Source organism: Phyllobates terribilis, unplaced genomic scaffold (assembly GCF_046119375.1).
Source record: "Phyllobates terribilis strain yellow unplaced genomic scaffold, ASM4611937v1 Scaffold_5__5_contigs__length_657084704, whole genome shotgun sequence".
Classification (NCBI taxonomy): domain Eukaryota; kingdom Metazoa; phylum Chordata; class Amphibia; order Anura; family Dendrobatidae; genus Phyllobates; species Phyllobates terribilis.
The window spans coordinates 331,452,366-331,461,442 of NW_027362765.1; positions in this window are offsets into that span (position 1 = coordinate 331,452,366).

Genomic DNA, 9,077 nt, shown 5'->3' on the forward strand with positions numbered 1-9,077 from the left:
CCCCTTGGAAGAGCGGTGGAGGTCGCAGTAGTTTAACAAGACAGTTTAAATGCCCCTTGGTAGAGACGTGCAGGTCGCACTAGCTTAACAACACGGTTTACATGCCCCTTGGAAGAGCTGTGGAGGTCGCATTAGCTTAACAATATGGTTTAAATGCCCCTTGGAAGAGCGGTGGAGGTCGCAATAGCTTAACAAGATGGTTTAAATGCCCCTTGGAAGAGACGTGCAGGTCGCAGTAGCTTAACAAGACGGTTTAAATGCCCCTTGGAAGAGCGGTGGAGATCGTAGTAGCTTATCAAAACTGATTAAATGCCCCTTGGTAGAGACGTGCAGGTCGCAGCAGCTAATCAAGACGGTTTAAATGCCCCTTGGAAAATCGATGGAGGTCGCAGTAGATTAACAAAACGGATTAAATTCCCCTTGGAAGAGAGGTGCAAGTCGCAGTAGCTTAACAAGAAGGTTTAAATGCCCCTTGGAAAAGACGTGCAGGTCGCAGTAGCTTAACAAGAAGGTTTAAATGTCCCTTGGAAGAGACGTGCAGGTCGCAGTAGCTTAACAAGACAGTTTATATGCCCCTTGGAAGAGACGTGCAAGTCGCAGTAGCTTAACAAGACGGTTTAAATGCCCCTTGGAAGAGGCTGGCAGGTCTCAGTAGCTTACCAAGACGATTTAAATGTCCCTTGGAAGAGACGTGCAGGTCGCAGTAGCTTAACAAGATGGTTTAAATGCCCCTTGGAAGAAACGTGCAGGTCGCAGTAGCTTAACAAGACGGTTTAAATGCCCCTTGGAAGAGACGTGCAGGTCGCAGTAGCTTAACAAAACGGTTTAAATGCCCCTTGGTAAAGTGGTGGAGGTTACAGTAGCTTAACAAGATGGTTTAAATGCCCCTTGGAAGAGACGTGCAAGTCACAGTAGCTTAACAAGACGGTTTAAATGCCCCTTGGAAGAGACGTGCAGGTCGCAGTAGCTTAAAAAAAGGGTTTAAATGGCCCTTGGAAGAGACGTGCAGGTCGCAGTAGCTTAACAAGACGGTTTAAATGCCCCTTGGAATAGCGGTGGATGTCGCAGTAGCTTAACAAGACAGTTGAATTACCCCTTGGAAGAGACGTGCAGGTCGCAGTAGCTTAATAAGACGGTTTAAATGTCCCTTGGAAGAGATGTGCAGGTCGCAGTAGCTTAACAAGACGGTTTAAATGCCCCTTGGAAGAGACGTGCAGGTCGCAGTAGCTTAACAAGACGGTTTAAATGCCACTTGGAAGAGCGGTGGAGGTCGCAGTAGCTTAACAAGACAGTTTAAATGCCCCTTGGAAGAGACGTGCAGGTCGCAGTAGCTTAATAAGACGGTTTAAATGCCCCTTGGAAGAGACGTGCAGGTCGCAGTAGCTTAACAAGACGGTTTAAATGCCCCTTGGAAGAGACGTGCAGGTCGCAGTAGCTTAACAAGACAGTTTAAATACCCCTTGGAAGAGACGTGCAGGTCGCAGTAGTTTAACAAGATGGTTTAAATGCCCCTTGGAAGAGCGGTGGAGGTCGCAGAAGCTTAACAAGATGGTTTAAATGCCTCTTGGAAGAGACATGCAGGTCGCAGCAGCTTAAAAAGACTGTTTAAATGCCCATTGGAAAAGACGTGCAGGTCTCAGTGGCTTAACAAGACAGTTTAAATGCCCCTTGGAAGAGACATGCAGGTCTCAGTAGCTTAACAAGACGGTTTAAATGCCACTTGGAAGAGACGTGCAGGTCGCAATAGCTTAACAAGACGGTTTAAATGCCCCTTGGAAGAGACGTGCAGGTCGCAATAGCTTAACAAGATGGTTTAAATGCCCCTTGGAAGAGACGTGCAGGTCACAGTAGCTTAACAAGACGGTTTAAATGCCCCTTGGAAGAGCGGTGGAGGTCGCAGTAGCTTAACAATACAGTTTAAATGCCCCTTGGAAGAAACGTGCAGGTCGCAGTAGCTTAACAAGACAATTTAAATGCCCCTTGGAAGAGATTTGCAGGTCGCAGTAGCTTAACAAGACGGTTTAAATACCCCTTGAAAGAGCGTCGTAGGTTACAGTAGCTTAACAAGACGATTTAATTGCCCCTTGGATGAGACGTGCAGGTCACAGTAGATTAATAAGACGGTTTAAATGCTCCTTTTAAGAGACGTGCAGGTCCCAGTAGCTTAACAAGATGGTTTAAAAGCCCCTACGAAAAACGGTGGAGGTCGCAGTAGCTTAACAAGACGGTTTAACTGCACCTTGGAAGAGACGAGCAGTTCACAGTAGCTTAACAAGACGGTTTAAATGCCCCTTGGAAGAGACGTGCAGGTCGCAGTAGCTTAACAAGACAGTTTAAATGCCCCTTGGAAGAGCGGTGGAGGGCGCAGTAGCTTAACAAGACAGTTTAAATGCCCCTTGGAAGAGACATGCAGGTCGCAGTAGCTTAATAAGATGGTTTAAATGCCCCATGGAAGAGACGTGCAGGTCGCAGTAGCTTAACAAGATGGTTTAAATGCCCCTTGGTAAAGTGGTGGAGGTTACAGTAGCTTAACAAGATGGTTTAAATGCCCCTTGGAAGAGACGTGCAAGTCACAGTAGCTTAACAAGACGGTTTAAATGCCCCTTGGAAGAGACGTGCTGGTCGCAGTAGCTTAAAAAAAGGGTTTAAATGGCCCTTGGAAGAGACGTGCAGGTCGCAGTAGCTTAACAAGACGGTTTAAATGCCCCTTGGAATAGCGGTGGATGTCGCAGTAGCTTAACAAGACAGTTGAATTACCCCTTGGAAGAGACGTGCAGGTCGCAGTAGCTTAATAAGACGGTTTAAATGTCCCTTGGAAGAGATGTGCAGGTCGCAGTAGCTTAACAAGACGGTTTAAATGCCCCTTGGAAGAGACGTGCAGGTCGCAGTAGCTTAACAAGACGGTTTAAATGCCACTTGGAAGAGCGGTGGAGGTCGCAGTAGCTTAACAAGACAGTTTAAATGCCCCTTGGAAGAGACGTGCAGGTCGCAGTAGCTTAATAAGACGGTTTAAATGCCCCTTGGAAGAGACGTGCAGGTCGCAGTAGCTTAACAAGACGGTTTAAATGCCCCTTGGAAGAGACGTGCAGGTCGCAGTAGCTTAACAAGACAGTTTAAATACCCCTTGGAAGAGACGTGCAGGTCGCAGTAGTTTAACAAGATGGTTTAAATGCCCCTTGGAAGAGCGGTGGAGGTCGCAGAAGCTTAACAAGATGGTTTAAATGCCCCTTGGAAGAGACATGCAGGTCGCAGCAGCTTAAAAAGACTGTTTAAATGCCCATTGGAAAAGACGTGCAGGTCTCAGTGGCTTAACAAGACAGTTTAAATGCCCCTTGGAAGAGACATGCAGGTCTCAGTAGCTTAACAAGACGGTTTAAATGCCACTTGGAAGAGACGTGCAGGTCGCAATAGCTTAACAAGACAGTTTAAATGCCCCTTGAAAGAGACGTGCAGGTCGCAATAGCTTAACAAGACGGTTTAAATGCCCCTTGGAAGAGACGTGCAGGTCACAGTAGCTTAACAAGACGGTTTAAATGCCCCTTGGAAGAGCGGTGGAGGTCGCAGTAGCTTAACAATACAGTTTAAATGCCCCTTGGAAGAAACGTGCAGGTCGCAGTAGCTTAACAAGACGATTTAAATGCACCATTGGAAGAGATTTGCAGGTCGCAGTAGCTTAACAAGACGATTTAAATGCCCCATGGAAGAGACGTGCACGTCGCAGTAGCTTAACAAGACGGTTTAAATACCCCTTGAAAGAGCGGCGTAGGTTACAGTAGCTTAACAAGACGATTTAATTGCCCCTTGGATGAGACGTGCAGGTCACAGTAGATTAATAAGACGGTTTAAATGCGCCTTTTAAGAGACGTGCAGGTCCCAGTAGCTTAACAAGATGGTTTAAAAGCCCCTACGAAAAACGGTGGAGGTCGCAGTAGCTTAACAAGACGGTTTAACTGCACCTTGGAAGAGACGAGCAGTTCACAGTAGCTTAACAAGACGGTTTAAATGCCCCTTGGAAGAGACGTGCAGGTCGCAGTAGCTTAACAAGACAGTTTAAATGCCCCTTGGAAGAGCGGTGGAGGGCGCAGTAGCTTAACAAGACAGTTTAAATGCCCCTTGGAAGAGACATGCAGGTCGCAGTAGCTTAATAAGATGGTTTAAATGCCCCATGGAAGAGACGTGCAGGTCGCAGTAGCTTAACAAGATGGTTTAAATGCCACTTGGAAGAGCGGTGGAGGTCGCAGTAGCTTAAGAAGACAGTTTAAATGCCCCTTGGAAGAGACGTGCAGGTCGCAGTAGCTTAATAAGACAGTTTAAATGCCCCTTGGAAGAGACGTGCAGGTCGCAGTAGCTTAACAAGACGGTTTAAATGCCCCTTGGAAGAGACGTGCAGGTCGCAGTAGCTTAACAAGACAGTTTAAATACCCCTTGGAAGAGACGTGCAGGTAGCAGTAGCTTAACAAGACAGTTTAAATGCCCCTTGGAAGAGACATGCAGGTCTCAGTAGCTTAACAAGACGGTTTAAATGCCCCTTGGAAAAGACGCGCAGGTCGCAGTAGCTTAACAAGACGGTTTAAATGCCCCTTGGAAGAGACGTGCAAGTCGCAGTAGCTTAAAAAGACAGTTTAAATGAGCCTTGGAAGAGACGTGCAGGTCGCAGTAGCTTAACAAGACAGTTTAAATGCCCCTTGGAATAGACGTGCAGGTCGCAGTAGCTTAATAAGACGGTTTAAATGCCCCTTGGAAGAGACGTGCAGGTCGCAGTAGCTTAACAAGACGGTTTAAATGCCCCTTGGAAGAGACGTGCAGGTCGCAGTAGCTTAACAAGACAGTTTAAATACCCCTTGGAAGAGACGTGCAGGTCGCAGTAGTTTAACAAGATGGTTTAAATGCCCCTTGGAAGAGCGGTGGAGGTCGCAGAAGCTTAACAAGATGGTTTAAATGCCCCTTGGAAGAGACATGCAGGTCGCAGCAGCTTAAAAAGACTGTTTAAATGCCCATTGGAAAAGACGTGCAGGTCTCAGTGGCTTAACAAGACAGTTTAAATGCCCCTTGGAAGAGACATGCAGGTCTCAGTAGCTTAACAAGACGGTTTAAATGCCACTTGGAAGAGACGTGCAGGTCGCAATAGCTTAACAAGACGGTTTAAATGCCGCTTGGAAGAGACGTGCAGGTCGCAATAGCTTAACAAGACGGTTTAAATGCCCCTTGGAAGAGACGTGCAGGTCACAGTAGCTTAACAAGACGGTTTAAATGCCCCTTGGAAGAGCAGTGGAAGTCGCAGTAGCTTAACAAGGCAGTTTAAATGCCCCTTGGAAGAAACGTGCAGGTCGCAGTAGCTTAACAAGACGATTTAAATGCCCCTTGGAAGAGATTTGCAGGTCGCAGTAGCTTAACAAGACGATTTAAATGCCCCGTGGAAGAGACGTGCAGGTCGCAGTAGCTTAACAAGACGGTTTAAATACCCCTTGAAAGAGCGGCGTAGGTTACAGTAGCTTAACAAGACGATTTAATTGCCCCTTGGATGAGACGCGCAGGTCACAGTAGATTAATAAGACGGTTTAAATGCGCCTTGGAAGAGACGTGCAGGTACCAGTAGCTTAACAAGATGGTTTAAAAGCCCCTATGAAAAACGGTGGAGGTCGCAGTAGCTTAACAAGACGGTTTAACTGCACCTTGGAAGAGACGAGCAGTTCACAGTAGCTTAACAAGACGGTTTAAATGCCCCTTGGAAGAGACGTGCAGGTCGCAGTAGCTTAACAAGACAGTTTAAATGCCCCTTGGAAGAGCGGTGGAGGGCGCAGTAGCTAAACAAGACAGTTTAAATGCCCCTTGGAAGAGACGTGCAGGTCGCAGTAGCTTAATAAGACGGTTTAAATGCCCCATGGAAGAGACGTGCAGGTCGCAGTAGCTTAACAAGATGGTTTAAATGCCACTTGGAAGAGCGGTGGAGGTCGCAGTAGCTTAACAAGACAGTTTAAATGCCCCTTGGAAGAGACGTGCAGGTCGCAGTAGCTTAAGAAGACGGTTTAAATGCCCCTTGGAAGAGACGTGCAGGTCGCAGTAGCTTAACAAGACGGTTTAAATGCCCCTTGGAAGAGACGTGCAGGTCGCAGTAGCTTAACAAGACAGTTTAAATACCCCTTGGAAGAGACGTGCAGGTAGCAGTAGCTTAACAAGACAGTTTAAATGCCCCTTGGAAGAGACATGCAGGTCTCAGTAGCTTAACAAGACGGTTTAAATGCCCCTTGGAAGAGCGGAGGATGTCGCAGTAGCTTAACAAGACAGTTTAAATACCCCTTGGAAGAGACGTGCAGGTAGCAGTAGCTTAACAAGACAGTTTAAATGAGCCTTGGAAGAGACGTGCAGGTCGCAGTATCTTAACAAGACGGTTTAAATGCCCCTTGGAAGACACGAGCAGGTCGCAGTAGCTTAACAAGAGGGTTTAAATGCCCCTTGGAAGAGCGGTGGAGTTCGCAGTAGCTTAACAAGACAGTTTAGATGCCCCTTGGAAGAGACGTGCAGGTCGCCGTAGCTTAACAAGAAAATTTAAATGCCCCTTGGAAGAGACGTGCAGGTCGCAGTAGCTTAACAAGATGGTTTAAATGCCCCTTGGAAAAGTGGTGGAGGTTACAGTAGCTTAACAAGACGGTTTAAATGCCCCTTGGAAAAGATGTGCAGGTCGCAGTAGCTTAACAAGACGGTTTAAAAGCGCCTTGGAAGAGACGTGCAGGTCGCAGTAGCTTAACAAGAGGGTTTAAATGCCCCTTGGAAGAGCGGAGGATGTCGCAGTAGCTTAACAAGACAGTTTAAATGCCCCTTGGAAGAGGCGTGCAGATCACAGTAGCTTAACAAGACGGTTTAAATGCCCCTTGGATGAGACGTGGAGGTCGCAGTAGCTTAACAAGACAGTTTAAATGCCCCTTGGAAGAAACGTGCAGGTCGCAGTAGCTTAACAAGACAGTTTAAATGTCCCTTGGAAGAGATGTGCAGGTCGCAGTAGCTTAACAAGACGATTTAATTGCCCCTTGGATGAGACGTGCAGGTCGCAGTAGCTTAACAAGACGGTTTAAATACCCCTTGGAAGAGCGGCGTAGGTCGCAGTAGCTTAACAAGACGATTTAATTGCCCCTTGGATGAGACGTGCAGGTCACAGTAGATTAATAAGACGGTTTAAATGCGCCTTGGAAGAGACGTGCAGGTCCCAGTAGCTTAACAAGATGGTTTAAAAGCCCCTATGAAAAGCGGTGGAGGTCGCAGTAGCTTAACAAGACGGTTTAACTGCCCCTTGGAAGAGACGAGCAGGTGACAGTAGCTTAACAAGACGGTTTAAATGCCCCTTGGAAGAGCGGTGGAGGTCGCAGTAGCTTAACAAAACTGTTTAAATACCCCTTGCAAGAGACGTGCAGGTCAAAGTAGCTTAACAAGACGGGTTAAATGCCCCTTGGAAGAAACGTGCAGGTCGCAGTAGCTTAACAAGATGGTTTAAATGCCCCTTGGTAGAGCGGTGGAGGTCGTAGTAGCTTATCAAAACTGATTAAATGCCCCTTGGTAGAGACGTGCAGGTCGCAGCAGCTTAACAAGACGGTTTAAATGCCCCTTGGAAAATCGATGGAGGTCGCAGTAGATTAACAAGATGGATTAAATGCCCCTTGGAAGAGACGTACAAGTCGCAGTAGCTTAACAAGAAGGTTTACATGCCCATTGGAAGAGCGGTGGAGGTCTCAGTAGCTTAACAAGACAGTTTAAATGCCCCTTGGAAGAGACATGCAGGTCGCAGTAGCTTAACAAGACAGTTTAAATGCCCTTTGGAAGAGGCTGGCAGGTCGCAGTAGCTTACCAAGGCGATTTAAATGCCCCTTGGAAGAGACGTGCAGGTCGCAGTGGCTTAGCAAGATGGTTTAAATGCCCCTTGGAAAAGCGGTGGAGGTCGCAGTAGCTTAACAAGACAGTTTAATTGCCCCTTGGAAGAGACATGCTGGTCGCAGCAGCTTAACAAGACTGTTTAAATGCCCCTTGGAAGAGACGTGCAGGTCGCAGTAGCTTAAAAAGACGGTTTAAATGCCCCTTGGAAGAGTCGTGCAGGTCGCAGTAGCTTAACAAGACGATTGAAATGCCCCTTGGAAAAGTGGTGGAGGTTACAGTAGCTTAACAAAATGGTTTAAATGCCCTTGGAAGAGACGTGCAAGTCGCAGTAGCTTAACAAGACTGTTTAAATTCCCCTTGGAAGAGACGTGCAGGTCGCAGTAGCTTGAAAAGACGGTTTAAATGCCCCTTGGAAGAGACGTGCAGGTCGCAGTAGCTTAATAAGACGGTTTAAATACCCCATGGAAGAGACGTGCAGTTCGCAAGAGCTTAAAAAGACGGTTTAAATGCCACTTAGTAGAGACATGCAGGTCGCGGTAGCTTAGCAAAACGGTTTAAATGCCCCTGGAAGAGACGTGCAGGTCGGAGTAGCTTAACAAGAAGGTTTAAATGCCCCTTGGAACAGTGGTGGAGGTTACAGTAGCTTAATAAGACGGTTTAAATGCCCCTTGGAAGAGACGTGCAAGTCGCAGTAGCTTAACAAGACCGTTTAAATGCCCCTTGGAAGAGACGTGCAGGTCGCAGTAGTTTAACAAGATGGTTTAAATGCCCCTTGGAAGAGACGTGCAGGTCGCAATAGCTTAACAAGACGGTTTAAATGCCACTTGGAAGAGCGGTGGAGGTCGCAGTAGCTTAACAAGACAGTTTAAATGCCCCTTGGAAGAGACGTGCAGGTCGCAGTAGCTTAAAAAGACTGTTTAAATGCCCCTTGGAAGAGACGTGCAGGTCGTAGTAGCTTAACAAGACGGTTTAAATGCCCCTTGGAAGAGACGTGCAGGTTCAGTAGCTTAACAAGACTGTTTAAATCCCCCTTGGAAGAGATGTGCAGATCGCAGTAGCTTAACAATATGGTTTAAATGCCCCTTGGAATAGACTTGTAGGTCGCAGTAGCTTACCAAGACGGTTTAAGTGTCCCTTGGAAGAGACGTGCAGGTTGCAGTACCGTAACAAGACGGTTTAAATGACCTTTGGTAGAGAAGTGCAGGTCGTGTACC